The sequence below is a fragment of the Mytilus galloprovincialis genome, chromosome 2, assembly GCF_965363235.1.
Source record: "Mytilus galloprovincialis chromosome 2, xbMytGall1.hap1.1, whole genome shotgun sequence".
Lineage (NCBI taxonomy): Eukaryota > Metazoa > Mollusca > Bivalvia > Mytilida > Mytilidae > Mytilus > Mytilus galloprovincialis.
This window is the reverse complement of record NC_134839.1, coordinates 95,063,514-95,082,540: the sequence shown is the minus strand read 5'-3', so window position 1 is coordinate 95,082,540 and position 19,027 is coordinate 95,063,514. Positions and strand designations below refer to the sequence as shown.

The following is a 19,027-nucleotide window of genomic DNA, read 5'->3' as shown; positions in this document are numbered from 1 at the left end:
TTCTACATAACTGTATTGTTGGGTCATCAGTTTACTTCTTAGGATGAAACTCCATCTTTATTACATCACTATTACAGATACAATAACTCTAACACTGTCAGATGTCGTGACATAAATCACACCCTGGTCATTTCTTTAACACCATTAAGATGAAAAATGACAATCGTATATCTGTTAATTTTTCAGTTTTTGGACATGCTGATTGAGATACATAAGATCAGAAAACAATATAAATTACCCAGAGGCAATAAAATACGTGTTTATCCTGTGGCTTCATTCGTGTACTGTAATTATTCAATCTTCATCACCTGTAAGAGTTCGGTTTTAACCAGTTACGAGTAGTATATAAACTCGAACCGTTCAACTTATGGTCACAGAACATTCATTGCTTCAGACGGATAACATACTAAAAGTAAGCATTACTAGTATTTACCTTTTTTGTTAAAAGGTTTATATATCATATTTCACTTTTTGATTCAGTTTATTTTTTCATATCTTTATTAGTATTAGTATTTTTTCATCATTTTATTAAGGTTAGAAATTATATAATGATTTAATTCGAATTTTTTTCTTCACTGACATTTTATTCTTTGGATTTGCGAAGTTTAATTCACAACGTTACATTTTCAAAAGTATTCTTTCTCTATTTCTTTATTCTTTTTTATTACAGATTCCAAAATGATCCAAAAAGTTGTAGCCTTGTTTTTAGTGGTCTGTTTGGCCGGAAGTGCTTTCGCACAGTTTGATAATTTCGCACAGATGATGTTGCTGAGACATATGATGAACCCAGGAGGACAAGATGCTTCAGTAGCACAGAATACAAATGCTCTAGGAGGAGCACCTGGTGGTAAGGATTTTCAGTCTATTTAATAATTTTACCATGTTGAAAAAGATCTTTTTACCCCCCATTTAAATGAAAACTTAGTTTTTCTTCCCTTCTTAAAAAATACATACCTTTATGCGTTTATTTTCAAATATTTTATAAAAGTTTCATACGTACGAGTTTTTTTTTTAATCTCAAAATTGCACACGTAACGTGGGTTAACTGTACATGTTGAATGTGGTTGTTTTCAAGCAAAACTAAATCTTTTTTGCAGTATCAAACATGTTTTGCATAATTTATAGATCTTTTCTTTCCTTTACTGCTAATTTCCTAATGCATGAAAACCAAGACTTTTGTTAGCTTGCTTGCTGAGTTTGAATATTGTACAATTGTAATTTGGATAACTTCCAATCAAATTTAAATATAGTATATACATGTTCGACTATGTCTATATATATTATTAAATTATAAAGCTTGAGTTATCGATTATACAAGCAAAGCAAGCAAGCCAACCAAAGTTGTAGTCTTCATGCAGTAGTAAATTAGCTCTAAAACGTGTTGATTTTTTTGTAAGCTTTATTATTTGTCTATTAGTGTAATAGTTTTAGTGACGACATTGTGAAATCGTCTTTATCAATTTCAGTAAATTAAATCTTTAATAGCTTCTGTTTTTTTCCGGAATAATTATTATAAAAATGTTTCACTATCATAATTCATTACTTAATTACCTAAGTGGTACCCTTTGTAAATAATACATGTTATTATAATTGTCATTTTCTAAGTTAGACCCAATCGAACAATGTGAGTGTTGCGAAATGTATGAATTTACGCTACTTATATATTTCACATTAAAACAAATAATGAATATGGCTGTATAATGAATCAATGTCACGATCTCTTGGTCATTATTTATAAATTACAAAATACTCGTAAACTGACATAAAATGTTAATTAATGTCGTAAAGTTATCACTTACAATAACAGGCTTCGGCTTAAAACTGGAATATACTGGTCAGATGTATCTCATTTGCATTTGACCTCGTGGTATTATTCAATGTATGCCACTAGATGACACTGGATTGACAGTAATGTGAGGATGGAATAGAGATGTTGAAATGACCTCGGGGATACTTGCGTTTCCTTCTAATAATTCTGAAAATGCTCAAGATTTACATATTGTATAACAAGAATAATTCTACAATCATTATGATATTCAAATGATATTCAAATTATCAACTGTTTAACATAATTTGTATTTATCTACTTTCAGCAGGATCACCGGCTGGTCAGTCTGGTATGTCTGGTATGAACAGAATGTTCCCATTGTTGTGGGGAAGTCAGATGGACATGGACCCAATGATGACTATGATGCTTATGGGTTAAACAACAAACTGAACCATAGAAATTGATTGTTTTGGGACATATTTTCACTGTCATTTCATTGTACATGTTAAGTCATTCACAAATTATTTATTTTCTTTAATAAACTAATTTAACTTTGTGAAATGCTTTTATTTACTGACAGAGCACTAGTCTGTAGCTTTCGATTTTCACGAAATAATGGACTGTACATTGGTTTTATGAAATGTGTTGTGCGTCTTGCTCATAATTGCAACATCTCATTATGGCAGTATGGACTCATACAGGTGCAGAAAATCGTTAATTCTATGTCCTACTGGATAGGACCAAACATCAATATTTTGCTTCTATTCCATCCATACTGCATTTAAAATGATTGTCCTTTCGAAGTTAGTGGGTTTTTTCTCCGGTTCGGATGACTTATTTGACAGCTACTGTATTTTAGCGTGTCGGTTTAGTACAAAGCAGCATTCAAATTTATATCACATAACATATTCTCGTCTTGATTATGGTCAAAGCATTAAGTCTAAGTCAAAATGTTCACATGAAGAAACAAAATTGTAAACTAATGTACCAAGCTCAAAGAAAACATTTATACATATTTCATATAATTTGCAATGAAATCTTTCTGCAGCAATCCTTAAATTTACCGAATCATTTCTACGCTCTTAGCTACCATTGCGTATTGGGACCAACATATATTATACCTTGTTTGCTTATACAAGTAAAAAGTATGCAAATAAGGGGATGTCTAATAATTAAATTAGTGTTGATCTGTTGACACTTTCCCCTGTACCTGTTTTCGTATTATTATATCGCCATCATGGTGAGCAGTAGTGGAGTATGTTCTTGAAAGAGACATTAATACAATTCAAACTCTTAGACTACAAGGTTTATGTTTGGAAACTTGAAGTCCAAAAAACAGTTGTACATTTTATATAGTTCCTATAATTCTATACTCTATACTGAACTTTCGTTGCGCTAAACATCCATCTAAATTACAATATACGCCAGCTTTTACTTAAGTCCTAATCCTATACCAGAGCTACCTTCTTGAAAAAACAATTCTAACATTTAATCGATGCTTTATTCAGACAAGCTTTATGAAAAGCTAATTATTGTAAGGTTATATACTGACTGACCTTAAAAACGCAACACTCATGTTGTTGAGTTTTGTTCACTGAATCATGTTTGATTTTCATACAAATCTTTTCATGCTTATCATACTTCTTTCTCTTTAGAAAAAATCAACGTCTGACTTATCAGTGGTTATTGAACATACCGGATTTTTGAAGTCGCACGAATTTCTTAATATGAAATTTGGAACCAATTAAAGATTTTTTACTTCGTGAAACAGTTCTTTCAATCCTTGGCCACAGTTAAATCAGTTTAAAAATGTTGCATCTCCGTATTGCCAAGACTGAGGAATAAAAAACTGAGTCAGCCCATAAGAATACTGCGAACAGAAAAACGTGACATTCTGCAACCATAAAGTTTGACTTCCGACAATGATACAGGTAGACGGGATTTGTAGTGACAATGCAACATCAAAAGAATTTGATTACGCAACGTGATTTGCGGTTCATGTTTGCGGCCGCTACGCCAACTGCTTATCAAATTGCCGAATGCCATTGCGCACAGATTCATGCCATAAATGTTTCCCAAAAACTGAACTGCTTAAGAATCGACTAAAGAAAATATTTAAAGCCCTAAAGTTTAAACCGCATAATTGCCCAAACCTATTGTAATGGGTGGAACAAATGTAAAATCAGAAGGTGTAAAACAGAACCAAAAACAGAATTGGTTGACCTTCTGACAATCATTTTGGCGTTTGTTACAGGCAGTCATTGCTTTTGATGGTGACTCATTCATTCAAAACTTTAAAGAGAATAATCTAGTGCTGCGTTTCTAAAGTCGGCCAGTATATTATAAAATAAAAAAATGTATTAGCGTTTTAAATAAATACAAAAATTGCAAAATCAAAAAAATGTAAACGGTCATTAAGTTTAGATGTTTTCATCGATTTGTAGATTGAAAAACGTAGTATATAAAATAAGAAATTCAGTATGATAACTAATGAGGCAACTTTCCACTAAAGACTAAACGTTAGAGATGTAAGCAGCGTATATGTTACATTACAGGGCCTTCAACTTTGAACAAAACACTACCGTATTTATATCAGCTATAAAAGGTCCCGACATAAGACAAAATGTAGAACAATTCAAATGAGAAAAATGGCCAGATTTTTGTAAATACATAGTTGAAAAAACAAATATGATACACAATCCAACGAAAATTGAATTACATGTGACTCTTGATTTGGGACAGGTATGTCGTTCACCTATGATAGACATTGTTTTCTTTTTTTTCTATAAACTTTGCTTTGATTTTTTATGACCGTGTATTATCAAGCTTGGTTACTCATAAAAAATTGAAAACAACACGCGTCCGAAGTGCTTATCTGGATTTACCTTGATCAGGAACGCTCAAACAACACGTTTAATAATTATATGCGTCCGAAGTGCTTTGCTGGATTTACCTTGATCAGGAACGCTCAAAGCCAAACATTTGAAATCCGAAGATGTATATAATAAGTACCGAAACCGTTGAAGAGCTATATGACAAAAATACCTAAAATAAATAGCCAAATTCATCTAAAGTCAACTTTGCCTGAGGGAGTTGAAACCTTAGTTTCTAATAATTTCAAAATTTATAAACGGACAATTTAAGTAAAGTTTGTGAAATCATGTCAGTACCGAAATACTGACTACTGAGCTGATGATACCCTCATAATTGTTTCTCAGTCGTTGTTCCATACCAAAGCTGCTGACCCTGTTTGTTTACATTCAAATTTCAATGGCGTCACAACCACGTGACGATTTGAATCGTTTTACCCAATCAAATTGCTCTATTGTCTATTAAGTGGGGTTTTTTTTAGACTAAGGCAATTATATCAAACATTTGTGTGGTATTGCTTTGAAATAGTTTGCAATAAATTGGGGTTTTTTTTCAAAGGGAAACCTCATTATATATAATTATAAGCCATGAAATTCGACATCAATGGAATGTTTTATGAATATGGTCAGTATATTGATCTCTTTATAGTGAACCATTTTTTTTTTATAAAAAATGTATGTATATTGTTTTTTATTTACCTACTCTATATTCCTGAACAAAGTTATAGCATGAACATCGTTTTTTCCCAAAGTTTTTTTCTTTCATTTTGGATGGGTTTTTTGTCGCGGCAAAATCGCGTAAGACGTAACGTGCTTGTCATTTTGAAGTTCTTAAAAATACGATTTGCTTGGCCTATTTTGTCTGCCATTAAAATTGACGACGCCTAATGGAATTTACACCAAAAAAAAGCAATGGAGGCCGAAAGTGAGATTTTGTGAAGTTCTGAAATGTTTTTATGCATTCGGAAGACAGGTTTGAAACAGCCATTAAAAATTGCCATTTTTGTACAATACTTTTGAATAACATATACACACTTCTTTAGAAAGGTTATTTTTTATTTAGAAGAGTAGAAAAAAAAGGAATTTTGCGATAATTTTGAACGCTGGTATTAGCGTAGTAACGTCAATGCGGCGTTTTCACATGTGATAAGTACTAACACAAATACCGACGAACCAACAAGATGATCGATTATAAACTACGGTAGGATACATGTACTTAAATGATATGGTGGGTTAAATATGGTTGCATGCGCTTAATCCTCCCTCAACCTGGGATGGTAGTGTATATGTAAGAGCACAACATAAGAATAAATTGTCAAAATCAGTTGAAATACCTGCCCAATGGAATCACAGGAAAAGAACGGATATTTAAGGATCGGAACCCTTTCTTTGGATTGCTCACGCAAAACAATATCAAGATAAATAAATAACAAAACAAAACAAAACGCGCAAAAATAACCCATCAAACAAATTAGTAAAAACTAAAAAAACAAAACGAAATGAAGTAACGAACTGGTGTGTTTGTTGTTTCAAAGAAAATGCATTAATTATGTTTCAATTCATAAAGCTTTCACTCTGATAAAGATATTGGTGAAAACACTCACATAAATTGCCGGTTTGCAAGGAGTAAAAGAAATAAATTCAGTGCTATTTTGTTCAAATTGTTTGTTAGTGCAAATGAATAGATTAAATGATTGACATTCATTACAACTTTAGCTTATTAAAATTAGTAATTTAATTGTGTACGCCAGACGTGCATTTCAACTACAGAAGACCATGGACGTTCGAATAAGATAAGAAAAATATGTCCGAGAACACAAATGCCCCGCTCTAGCTTTGCAATGTTCCAAGTTTAAGAGGGACATAACTCTTGAACTGTTAATGACACATAACCCAAATTAGAACTATGTCTGTGTGTGTGTTCTTGGGATTGTGTATGGGTTTCATAAAATTTGAATGAGAGAATCTTAAGTTAGAGTGCAGAAACGTTATTTAGGACTAACAAAAGTACAGACGGACAGACGAACAGACAGACGAAAAGACAGACAGAAGAAAGAACTGACGGCAAAGGATAAAACTTAAAGCCTCGTGGCCTACGTGGGGCATACAAAGTTAAAGGGTCAAATAAATAACAGTAAAGAGAACAACTGAAGTGATATTTCTATATAGACACAGCAATGATAGATTGCCACTAAGGAATTCGAAGAAGTAATTATTGAAATAGATAATGAATTCCATCGCAATATTGGTAACGGAATTAATGAATGTCTGTATGTATTTCACGGGGGTTTATGGTTTTTTGTCTGAGTCAGATTTGTTTTCTGTATTTTTTCGATGCTATCGGTCAAATATTTTATTTAATATTAAACACTATAAAGTAACGGGGATATCTGGATTTTTTGTCATCTGCTTGGCCAGATTATTTTTGTTTATCGAATAGGAGATCAGAATATCTTTATCGTATCCCCCTTCCCACTCTTGAGTTAAATGGTCGTTCCCTTAGATGTATATGTTCCAGACCGTATGAGTATTTGGACCGTATGCGTACTTTTTAGAAATACTCATACGGTCGGACCGTACACGTACGGTCTGACTAATATCAAGGAGTTGGTCAAATGTACTAGATACAAATACATATAACAGATCAACATATCTTAACTCTCAAATAAATAAAAAAAAAATCAATTGTAATTGAAATAAAAACTTTATATTTTAACTATTTAAAAAATTCACGCTAATCTGTAAATCTCTAGTATCAAAGCATGTAGATCAGTAATGCATAATACACTAATTGAATTATGACAATTATTCTCACTGAAATTGAATGTGTATAATGTGGGAGGACAATTGCTTTAGAATATTTAGCAACTTTTCAAAAATTTGCTAATCGAAAGGAACATGCATGAACTGAAAAAATGTAAATATGAAAAATATACTTTTGGTAGCGAGTGTCACCTTTGGCGAGAGTTTCAAAATGGGATTCAGATATACAATTAAACAAATATCTAATTTAAATTGTTAGGTAGTTCATTTTATCCATCTTATTGTAATAATAACAATTTGTAAAACTTAAAATAAAGATTGTAATAAATGTTTGTATAGATGTAACCCATATGATCCAATAACATGTATGGTCAGCTCATACTGGACCATACGCGAATACTCATACGGCCGACCGTACGAGTATACGTATACGGTCCAAATACTCATATGGTCTGGAACATATATACATGTCTAAAAGTGAGTTGATGGAGCTTACTAGCTTTTTGGATATTCAAATATAAGAATGGTGTTTGACTAGATAAAGTGAGATATTATGCATCATCACATGTCTCGTGGACAGTTTATGAACTGATAGTGATGACCAGTTTAGAATGTTCAGCTCGTAGATACACTACTCGTATTATGATATACCTACTACTGACATAACGAGCAGCTCAAATAAGGACCAGTTAAATCTTTGCTATTAATTTGTGGTTACTGGGCACCAGACTGAGCTAGAGTTTACAGCAAATAAGTGCTTATAAGTCTGGCTCTTGGTATGATGGTTTTATGTTTTTTATGTTTTGCTTTAGAAAAACAAGAGTTTTGCTACATTTAGATGTAATATTATTTATATGTTTGTCTCATTTTATATTAGAATGAAGAAAGATACCATGGTATTTAGCAGATGATACATATTATCATGCTTGTTTTTTGTGTGTGTCGGGATGGAAAGCAATCAACCAGTCCTGTTCCCACTTTGATACTGACTCAAGAACAACCAGTTTGTTACAGTCTCCTTGGGATCTGATCGACCTAAATATAATACTGTTTTCTGCGAATAGTCTAAGCTTTCTATAATTTAAGTAGTATGGAAGGTCCTTCATTAAAGCTAAAAATAAGACCAGGCATACGGCAATAGTAATCCTTGAAGCACCCCTGAAGTGAATGAGAGTGTTTGGTGACTCACCATCCATAACCACTATATGTTTGGATTTTAAAAGGAATGCAGAGATTTAAATCACTGTTAGTCCAGAAATGCCATAATAGCTTCATATATATAAAAGTCTGTGATTTGGTACAAATACCTTAATGTCTTCACAGGTTCGAGTGATTTTTTAATATGATTGTAAGGATTGATGATATCTGTGTTTGTGCATTTGTTTTAACTTCAGATATGCCAAATGATATTATTTGAGTTGATGATGTTAAATAGTTTTGTAATGTCAGGTGTTGAGATGATTAGTCTTGTAATGTTTGAATGAGGGCTAAACCCTTTATCTGGTACAACTCTGTTGAGCCACCCGAAGTCGCTGCTTTTTTAGTATATGCTTTTTCCTCAGATTCTATTTGTTACCTTAATTTGTCTCGTTCTAATATATGTACGACATTTCAGAATCGGTAAACTACTGTCGTCTTAAAAGGATAGTTAGTTCCTAAAAGTGTTCAAGTAATATGTACAGTTCACAATCGTGGTTTACATAACATATATATTATATGAACATATGATATTTTTAATGATGAAAAATACTGATCTATGAATAACCTTGAAAAACATATATACATATCTTACCTGTCACTGTTAATTTATGACTGTTTATTATATATTTGTTAAACTGTTGACATAAGTGTTGTTGGTGTTGTTTATTTACACTTGAATAACAATAGAGTTGTTTCTCTTTATACATGTTATACAGCTGCCTCTCTTGTCCTACTATTGGTTGTGTTTTTCATCAAGGTGTTTTAGGGGGATTTTTCTCTACTGTAGTAACTTAGCAATGCAAATGTTTAAGGATGGTATGTTTTATTTCATTTTTATTATTATTACTTTTGTCATATGTATTTAAGTGCCTTGTAGGGACCCTATAAATTGGAATGAAATAAAATCAAATTAAAATCTCTCGCTGTAATCAGTGAAGATTTGACTGTTTGCTAATTCGGTTTAAATGACAGTTGGAATAATATTGAATTTGATAAACCAATGTTAGATGGAGGTCTATAGAATGGTGACACTACGATTATTTGAACCTCTTATATAAAAATAAATGATGGTTGCTGCTTTAGTGAAACTGGACTTAATGTACTTATAAGTCTAAAAGTGGTTTAGACATTGAAGAAATTCGTCAGAATTATAGATTTCAATGATGGGTTGGATGGATTGAGGAAAATTGAATTAAAATTCACCATGCTACACTGAATATCATGCCAACTTATACTTTCCTGTTGTTCATTACAACATATAATTATATGTTTTGTTATGCCTTGGCAATGAATATAAAACCATGTTGCACATGCGTCATGGCATACTGTTTTATGCCTCTATACGACTGCTGGTTTACATTTTCCACAAGGCCATCTTAAATTATCCTGGTGTTCTAGGACCTGTTTTTTTTTCAGTGTCAAAGGAATATGCCGATAGTACTAGAAACTGGTATTTGTGAGTTGATGTTGCTGGTGATTAACTCAGTTTGTGTGGATATACTAAGGATTTCTTCCAAAGGATAGATAGTTAGATAACTAAAGGTAAACTTAAAACTGATTTGCAAAATCTTTCGGACTTGTGGGTTGTTAATGCTCTTTGAAATTTTGTTTTATTTGAACTTTGAACTTTTTATTTTAACGTTAAAGCTGAGTCTTTTGTAGATAAATCGCGTGTCTGGCATACACAATTATAGGCCTAGTACATGGAAATATGACTCTGAGGCTTATTTAACTACTCATGTAAGAAGGCAATGTTACAGCGAACTGTTGTAGTTTTTATTGTCAAGTAGGTAAAGACATTTGCTTACTATCTTTTTTTTTTTTTTTTTTTTTTTTTTTTTTTTTTTTTTTTTTATTAAATATATTGATATATGTACACAACTTTAAATATGATATTTTTGGTGCATGAAACTTGTATATGCAAAGAATTCTTGAGTTACAGAAAAGTTTAGAATTCTAAGATATAAGATACAATTGTGCCGAAACCTATTTGATTCATCTTAGAAGCGCATGTATATCTATCTTGATAGTTTCTTTTTTTTCCCCTCTATATAACTTGTTTTTGTTAAGAAAAAATTATATTTGACATAACATTAATAAAGGCGTACATTGTAAGTTAAAATATTTTGTGATTATATTTTAACCTTTTTCTAATTTATCTTGTGTAAGATTTTGCCAGCAGCTGTATATTAATTTCCTGGTGACTGTGCAACCGTCTGAACTTAAATTACTGCTGTTGTAGACGATACAATAATAAATTGTTTATGTTATAGAAGTAAAATAAAAGATTTTGGAAACCTATTATAAAGTAAGTTTACTTTATGAATATAATATATGGCGACAATAAATAATGTTTTGTACCTTTTCATGTAAAATGAGATACTTAGTAATAAATAATAATAATTGGTTCAAAATTATATGTTTAAATGACAATAGTGAATATATAACTTCTCGAGCTTAAAATATTATAATATACTTCTTTTTGTCTTATGCATTTCTCACTTATTAAGAGTAGTAGGATACATGTAACAATTAAGGGATACTTGCATATTTATCTCCGACGGACATGATTCATCTGACCTCGACTTCATTTCGTGAAATCAGTGATAAAAGTTAATTTTTTTGATTGTCCGCAATTTAAGCAATTATTATAGGTCAACTATAGTGTGTTTTTGGAATTGTTGACAGATGTACATATATGCCTAGTTTTCATTTGACCTTGACCATGACAAAATTGTTAAGGTTCATTGATAATTTTATAGTTTTATTTTAAATGGTTAAGTTCGTTTCTAATATACTATAAGCAAAAGGCTTACAGAAGTTAGTTATTGAATGATTGCAAGTGTACATGTCTGTTTGACAGTTTCATCTGACGTGATTTTCATGTTTCAAAATGCAGTGTAATGATTTCATAGTTAAGTCCATTTCTCTAGAATAAAATAATAGGTTTACCATGTGGTGTATGTCATGTATGTACATGTATGGAATGATGGCAAACGTTATCTGACCTTGACCTCATTTTCACGGCTCATTCGTCAAACATAAGATCGGTTTTGTTAGTGTTGTTTCGCAGATTCTTTAAGAGATTGGTTACCTAGCTTTTGTGTATGGAATAGTTGTAAGTCATACATGTTCGTCTGATAGGATCAATCTGACATTGACACCATTTCGGTGGCGGATCCAGAACTTTTTTTAAGGGGGGGGGGGGGGGGGGCGCTGACTGACCTAAGTGGGGACCCGTTCCAGCCATGCTTCAATGATTTCCTATATAATCAACCATTTTTTCCCACGAAAGGGGGACCGGGCCCCCCAGGCCCCCATGGATCCGCCTATGCATTTACATGGATTTTAAATAATATTAATTTTAATCATATCTTGTTGTTTAACACTTTTCTTCAAGACTTTCAAAATAAAATGAATCATGACCAACAACGAAGGAGTCATTTATAATTGATTTTGGGTGCAAACGGCAATTTGTATACATAAGTTTCTTCTTATTTTATAGGATGATAACGCTCGTTTTTTGTTTAGTTTTATTTGTATTTGATGTTTATGGAACAACCAGTAACATGGTTCCCGCAATTATGAAACATCTTGGACCCCAAGGTAATTATTGGCATTGAATATTTAGTGATTTGTTGATTTTGTTTTAAAGGTAGCATGGAGCTGCATTAACTACCGAACATTTTTTCCATAAATGACCCTCGACTTCACATTTTAAATTTAGAGCCTTTTTCATCAAATTATTTAATTCAATCGTTAACGCTTTTAAAATAATGATATATCTGGACTGTAAAGAGACTTTTGAAAAGGTATAACTATGGAACGATTGACCTTATTAAGTCAAGTTCAAGGAACGAACTGAACACTACATGTATGTAAATCATGTATAGTCTTTAATAAAATACCGTGCATTTATCCTTTAAAGCAACATTCTTAATTTTTTCAATACATTTTGGAATAAAATAGTTACAACAAACAATACAAAATCGGAAAAGGATCAAGAAACTATTTTCAGATATTTCATGTTTGTTTTCATATAAGTAGTGTATTCCACTGAGTTCCGAACGCAGAATGTATTTGTTTTATATTTCAGAAGCCTATTGGGACCTTCTGGAGACGATGTATCATAATCCTTACCATGATTTTTCCTGGCTTTTAATGTCTATTATGTCTACGGATGGAGAGGCAATGGGCATAGACATTTAGCTTATATATAATGTTTCTTTTATGTCTCTTTTTCTTTAACAATTCATTTTGCTTCATTCCATTCATTTATTTTAATAACACATGTTTTGTTTTACATATTTGTTTTTCGTTCATTCTTTTATATAATATGGCCGTTAGTTTTCTCGTTTGAATTGTTTTACATTGTCATATCGGGGCCTTTATAGCTGACTATGCGGTATGGGCTTTGCTCATTGTTGAAGGCCGTACGGTGACCTATAGTTGTTAATGTCTGTGTCATTTTGGTCTCTTGTGTACAGTTGTCTCATTGGCAATCATACAATATCTTCTTTTTTATATTGAAATCATTGTAAGCATTGAATATAATGTAAACATTCAGCTCAGCCTTGGGCGCTGTGATAAGCAATAAAAAATTATTCTATTCTATTCATTCCTTCTACTTCTGATGGTAACAGCTCTCGTGAATTCCAAAGCTGTTGAAAAATAGATGCATACAGTATTTGCAGTTCCTCGTCATCTAACTCAGAAACTAGACTTTATCTATATAACATCAGCTCAACAATGTTATATCTGTAAATTTGCGTTAACAAATTGTTTGTTCTTCCCTCGCCGAGATTCGAACTTATGCTTCTGAGATATCGTGGCACCAAATCGTGTTGCACTGTGCCCGACGCTCTTGTTTGTATATGCGACTTTTTTTTGTATTTCTTTGGTTCTTATAACGTGACTCTGTACTTTAAAAGATCCCGTCAGTATGATATTGTTCTATTTTTTGTCATTATGATATATTTCTATTATGAATTGCAAAATACGTTGAACAATAAACGTCAAAATCATTCAATCGCGTAGTGGAATTAACTATTTGTGGATTCCTATAAATTCTATATATAACTTTTGGACTATTTTCAAATCTCGGTCTATTTCTGAAATTTATTCTTACATACTTTTGATTTTTTAACCCTATATGCTAACATTGCCTATGTAAATTTTAAAATTGTTTGTATGTACATTGAACGACAAATCTATGTTACGTATAGCATTTTCTGACGTGAGACACACAAACAAATGAATGTATTTGTAGATAGATGTTTTTGTGTTCTGTTAAATTGTTCCTTTTAAAATTGTTATACGATGATGACTGATGTACCCATATTTTGACTATTTTATTTATTGTGTCTGTTTAGTTAACGCATCAATTTACATATAACGGAATTTGATGAGACTGTCATCAAAGTAAGAGGGTTAGCGCTATAAAACCAGGTTTAATCCACCATTTTCTACATTTGAAAATACCTGTTCCAAGTCATGGAATATGACAGTTCTTGTCCATTCGTTTTTGATGCGTTTTATTATTTGATTTTGCCATGTGATTATGGACTTTCCGAATTGATTTTCCTCTAAGTTCAGTATTTTTGTGATTTTACGTTTGACCACTCAAACACATAGCTTCTTCAATAATAAAGTTTATGATGGGCTGTTGTTACCTTTTGCCGTTAGTTTTAATCTAGCACATGCTATATGAGGCATGCATATGGAATTGTTCCATATTAGCTGAATTATTTATTGTAAAGGATCCTACAAATCAATGTAAGATGCAGCTACATAAATTATAGTCTGAAGCAGCGAGGAATCTGCAACAGATTGCATCCATCATCAGGGGTTAAAACATTTTGTTATAGCTCACTAGCCCAGGGCTAATTGGTTGCAAGATATTACTAGCCCTGTTGGAAGAACTACTAGCCCAAAAAAAACTGACCTGCTAGCCCTAGTATGCCTTACAAATTCAGAGTTTGCTGCAATAACAATGAATTCTATAAACTTAACAATTTTTATCCAATCACGGCATTGTACAATTGATATTTTTGCAAATTGGATATTCAAAACTTATATCAGCAAAAAATATTCCATTAGCATATATATTCAATTAATCGATAATTGAATATTCACTGAAAATTCTGATATAATGAGTTGACCAAATCCCGGGATGATACAAGCCTTGACCACTGCTATACGTGGGTATGTAAAAGAATTGGAGGGGGTTTTATCAGATACAATAGCATCATCACGTTTGTGTAAAAGAATTATCCGGCGAGCACATGTTTCAAATTTATATCTGACCAAAGTCAGGTTTCTGCTGTCATAAGAGATTCACATTTATATTGCAATGAATTAATCAGAAGGTGGTGAAATCAGGTTGCATAAGCAATGTACAATATCACCCCCTGTACTGACACATCGATATATTGAAAGTACAAGATCCACCCAGAGTTATTTGTTCTATTTAAAAACTTGTACAAAATCAGTTCAAATTCTGGGAATCCTTGATGACGTAGTTGAATCTGATTGGATAAGATAGAAAAGTGATGAGGGGATTTTCCCCTTTCAATTTTAGAAACGCCAAGAATTTTTTGTTACTAGTCCGTCGGGCATTTTGGGTTACAAGTTTTGGTTGCCCAAGGTCTAAATATTGTAGTCCCGGGCGTCGGGCTAGTGGATTTCTTAACCCCTGGCCATCGGATCATCAGTAGTGATGGTGATATAAAGTTGAAAACACATGCTGTACATATAATTCGTCTATGTTAGATCTTTAAATTTGCATTAGCAAATGTTTTGTTCTTCCCTGGTCGGGATATCGTGGCACCAAATCGCGTTATATATATATATATATATAAAATGACTGAATAATAGCCAACGAAAATTCTTATGGGGCGATGGATCATATACTTATAAAGAAACAGTACACTTCAAAAAATAATATATAACAAGTCTAATAGGTTACAACATCACCAAAGAATAAGAAAATGAATAAATGTTAAATATGTCGGATAACAGATATCCTTCATCAGTATGATTATGATTTAAAATTAACCATATCAAAATATTCTAATTAAACTTAAACAATCTTGAAATTTATACATTAAGATACATGTAGTTGAAACCGAACACATAGACGCTAGCACTATTCTAAAATTCCAAAAAATGACGTAGGTTATATAGTTATTAACAATAGAGACTGCAAATATATGCTTCATATAAAAAACAAACAAACGTGCGATATGAACTGGTACAATTTGGAAATGTCAAAGGTGACGACAAATGTTACAACAAATATTTTGTGGAAATACATTCCCAAGAAACAGCACTGACCGATCTATGTATTCTTGGGAATGTATTTCTTTCTGAGTTACAAGAAACAAGTGATGGTAGGGAAAATTAGTAACTTATTTTTTGTTTTTTTCATATATGCACTCTGGGGAAACTGGCCTTAACTTTCTTAACCAAAACCTTTCCCGGGCAAGTCTATCGGTCCTTGATCATCCCTCTTTGTTGTCTATGATAGTGTTGGTAAGGTTTTTGAGATCAGCCTTGGCGTGGTAGATATTTGATAAAGTAGAATCCTGACAAGAATGTGGTTACAAAAAAAAACATAATGAGAGGGAAGTAACTCTGAATAAATGTGATAACATGAATTTATATTAAACAATTCAAATAGAAAACTTGTGTTTAAGTGACAATGAATAAAATATTAAAGTTTAAATCATACCAGTACTAAATCATTGTCTATGAAACTGTTCATTACAACAGTAATTAAATAGCTTCTGACATGAGGAACTTATTTCTCAAAGATACTTTCTTTTAATGTTCTATTACTCCTCCAAAGACAATTGTGTTTAACGACAACATTTCAAAACCATCTAGCTTTTAACCATCTAGTCAGATAATATTTATGAGCAATAACAAAAACGACTAACACCAATAAACTATGTTTTTGAATAAAGTCTAGAAGGTAGGATATTTGAAAATCAGTGCAGTGTAAGCACGTTTGTAATAATGACAAATCCGGGCTTTCTATTTTGTCTCACCTGATTGAAAAGGAGGCGAGACATTGGCATGAGTTTTTGATTGCTGCGTTAATATTAAGTATTAAGACCTGTTTACAATATTAGGTTAAGTTGTAGTGTGTATCCTGTACTTTTCAGTCAGTCACATGTCACTTGACCTTGTCCTTATTAATGCGGTATAATGAGCACATACGTGTTCAGTTTATTGGCCAATAAATAATATTTATAGTAAAGACAACATTATTGTGGTACTAGTTACTTTTAACATGTAAATATGACATTTGTTTTCATCTATTTATAATTGACCTTCGACCTTCTATTCACAGACCTGTGTTTATATTTTGTGCCGATGCACGTTCATGAGTAGATCAACGGCTTTCAAAAGGGGACCATGTTGCAGTTGGGGTAATAATGCCCTCTAGTATGCATAGAATTATAGATATACTAGACATGCATGTCCAAACCCATACAGTACAGTAATCTATGAAAGGTTCCGTATGACTAAAAATGAAAAACTAACTACAAGTCATGTTTTATGGTTGTTGTTTTGGGTACTTTTATTAGCCATTTGATCGAGATTAAAAGGGAGATGGTTGACATCTTAAAGCATCTAGTGAATGTACCAATATAGGGACTTTTGAATACCTTTTGTCACATCTAAATGATTGTTTGTCAATTTGGAGAAATTTTGTTGATTAAAAATCATTTACAGTCTCTGTTGAATGATACCTCTCTAGACTCTAGCACCCGAAATATTGGGGAAGTGCTATTTTGCAGGTTGCGGGTTGCGGGTTGCAGGTTGCGGGTTGCGGGTTGCGGGTTGAAGTTTGCAGGTTGCAGGTCACACATAAATATATGTATGAAAATACATGTATAAAATCTACCCCATGACTAATAAATTTAAAATCATTTCTAACAGAACACATCCTGTAGTAATAAAGCTTAAAAGTAAGGTAGAAGTTTTTGGTCAGTTTTCAGTTGTCAGTTTTTGATTTTGTCATTTCATTATAATACAAATTCAATAATCATAAGTTTAATACACATACATGTATCTTTTGATGCTTATCATTCTGCTCAATTGCTATTAATAGTTCTAAACATTGATTCTAATTAAAGTGAAAGCAATGAAAACTTATTTACATAGGCTGAACAGGTTCTATCATAGAACACATTAATCTGTCTTAATCTAGTTACATAAACAATTAAATTCCTTTCAGTGGACATTTAACATCTTTGAGGCTAATATTATGAAATTATTAGGTTTAAATAATTGTATATGCCCTTAATCTTGCATGAACATAATTTAGTACAAGAAGCAAACAAAATAACTTGCTTCCTTTGGCAGTCAGTTTTATTATTTAAAGACGCAAAATAAAAATATAGACATTACAGAGACGCTTGAGAGTCAACATAAGTTTGCAGACCCAGCCAAAATAAATGAAAAGGGTAAGTATTCTTATTTCTGCTATTTTTATTTTCTTTTCTCTTTTTGATTGAAAAGTAAAAATAGTATTTATTATTTTCAAAAAGAGAATCCTTTGAGTATATAAAGGTGTACATGTATGTATGGTTAAGGCTGATTTTGGCCTAATTAAATTTCATGTGAAAGATTTGAACTGATTGAGTCAATTAAGACTCTCAAATTCAAGCTGCAATCGGAAAAATCAATAAAATATGCCATACTATGTCACTTTTCAGATGTTTTTTGTCAAAAATAAAAGTGCCACATTCGTGTTCACTCTCAATCTTTATAATATGTTATGAACTATCATAAAATACAACTTACATTTAAATATTAAGAAATATAGATTCCACAAATGCAACAAGTGTGTTACGATATTTCTCCACTCCAGACAGTTATTTTTTTTTAATATTTAAATACTTAAATTTAATTGTTGAAAGTGGGCAAAATATTGTAATACACGAGTTATAGTGGTGGAATCTGTTTCTCTGATGATTTTATCCTTCCTTTTTAACTTGACCTCGACCTCATTTCATGGAACAGTGAACAAGGTTAAGTTTTGGTGGTCAATTGCATATCTCAGATACTATAAGCAATAGGTCTAGTATATTCTGTTTATGGATGGACTGTAAGGTGTACATGTCCAATTGGCAGGTGTCTTCTGACCTTGGCCTCATTTTTATGGTTCAGTGGTTATAGTAAAGTTTTTGTGTTTTGGTCTATTTTTCTTATACTGTATGCAATAGGTTTGCTATAAAATTTTATGTATGAAATAATTGTAAAATTTACATGTCTAGCCGGCAGGTGTCATCTGACCTTGACCTCATTTTCATGGTTCAGTGATCAAACTTAAGTTTGGAGTTTTGGTTTTTTTTTCTCATACTATATGCAATAGGTCAACTATATTTGGTGTATGGAAATATTTGATGATCTA

The 19,027-nt window shown here is 32.1% G+C and overlaps 2 long non-coding RNA genes across 3 annotated transcripts; both read left to right on the top strand.

The window, feature by feature from the left end:
• Window positions 1-277: 277 nt before the first annotated feature.
• Window positions 278-2,329, top strand: LOC143064957 (uncharacterized). The gene is made up of 3 exons (XR_012975358.1): window positions 278-412; window positions 671-847; window positions 2,094-2,329. It is a non-coding gene; the product is annotated as an uncharacterized LOC143064957 (long non-coding RNA).
• A 7,614-nt stretch (window positions 2,330-9,943) lies between these two features.
• Window positions 9,944-13,215, top strand: LOC143062462 (uncharacterized). 2 transcript variants are annotated; one of them, XR_012974761.1, is made up of 4 exons: window positions 9,944-10,143; window positions 10,875-10,909; window positions 12,107-12,207; window positions 12,698-13,215. It is a non-coding gene; the product is annotated as an uncharacterized LOC143062462 (long non-coding RNA). The 2 variants fall into 2 exon arrangements; XR_012974760.1 differs by having other exon boundaries at window positions 10,771-10,909.
• The last annotated feature ends 5,812 nt before the right edge of the window (window positions 13,216-19,027 follow it).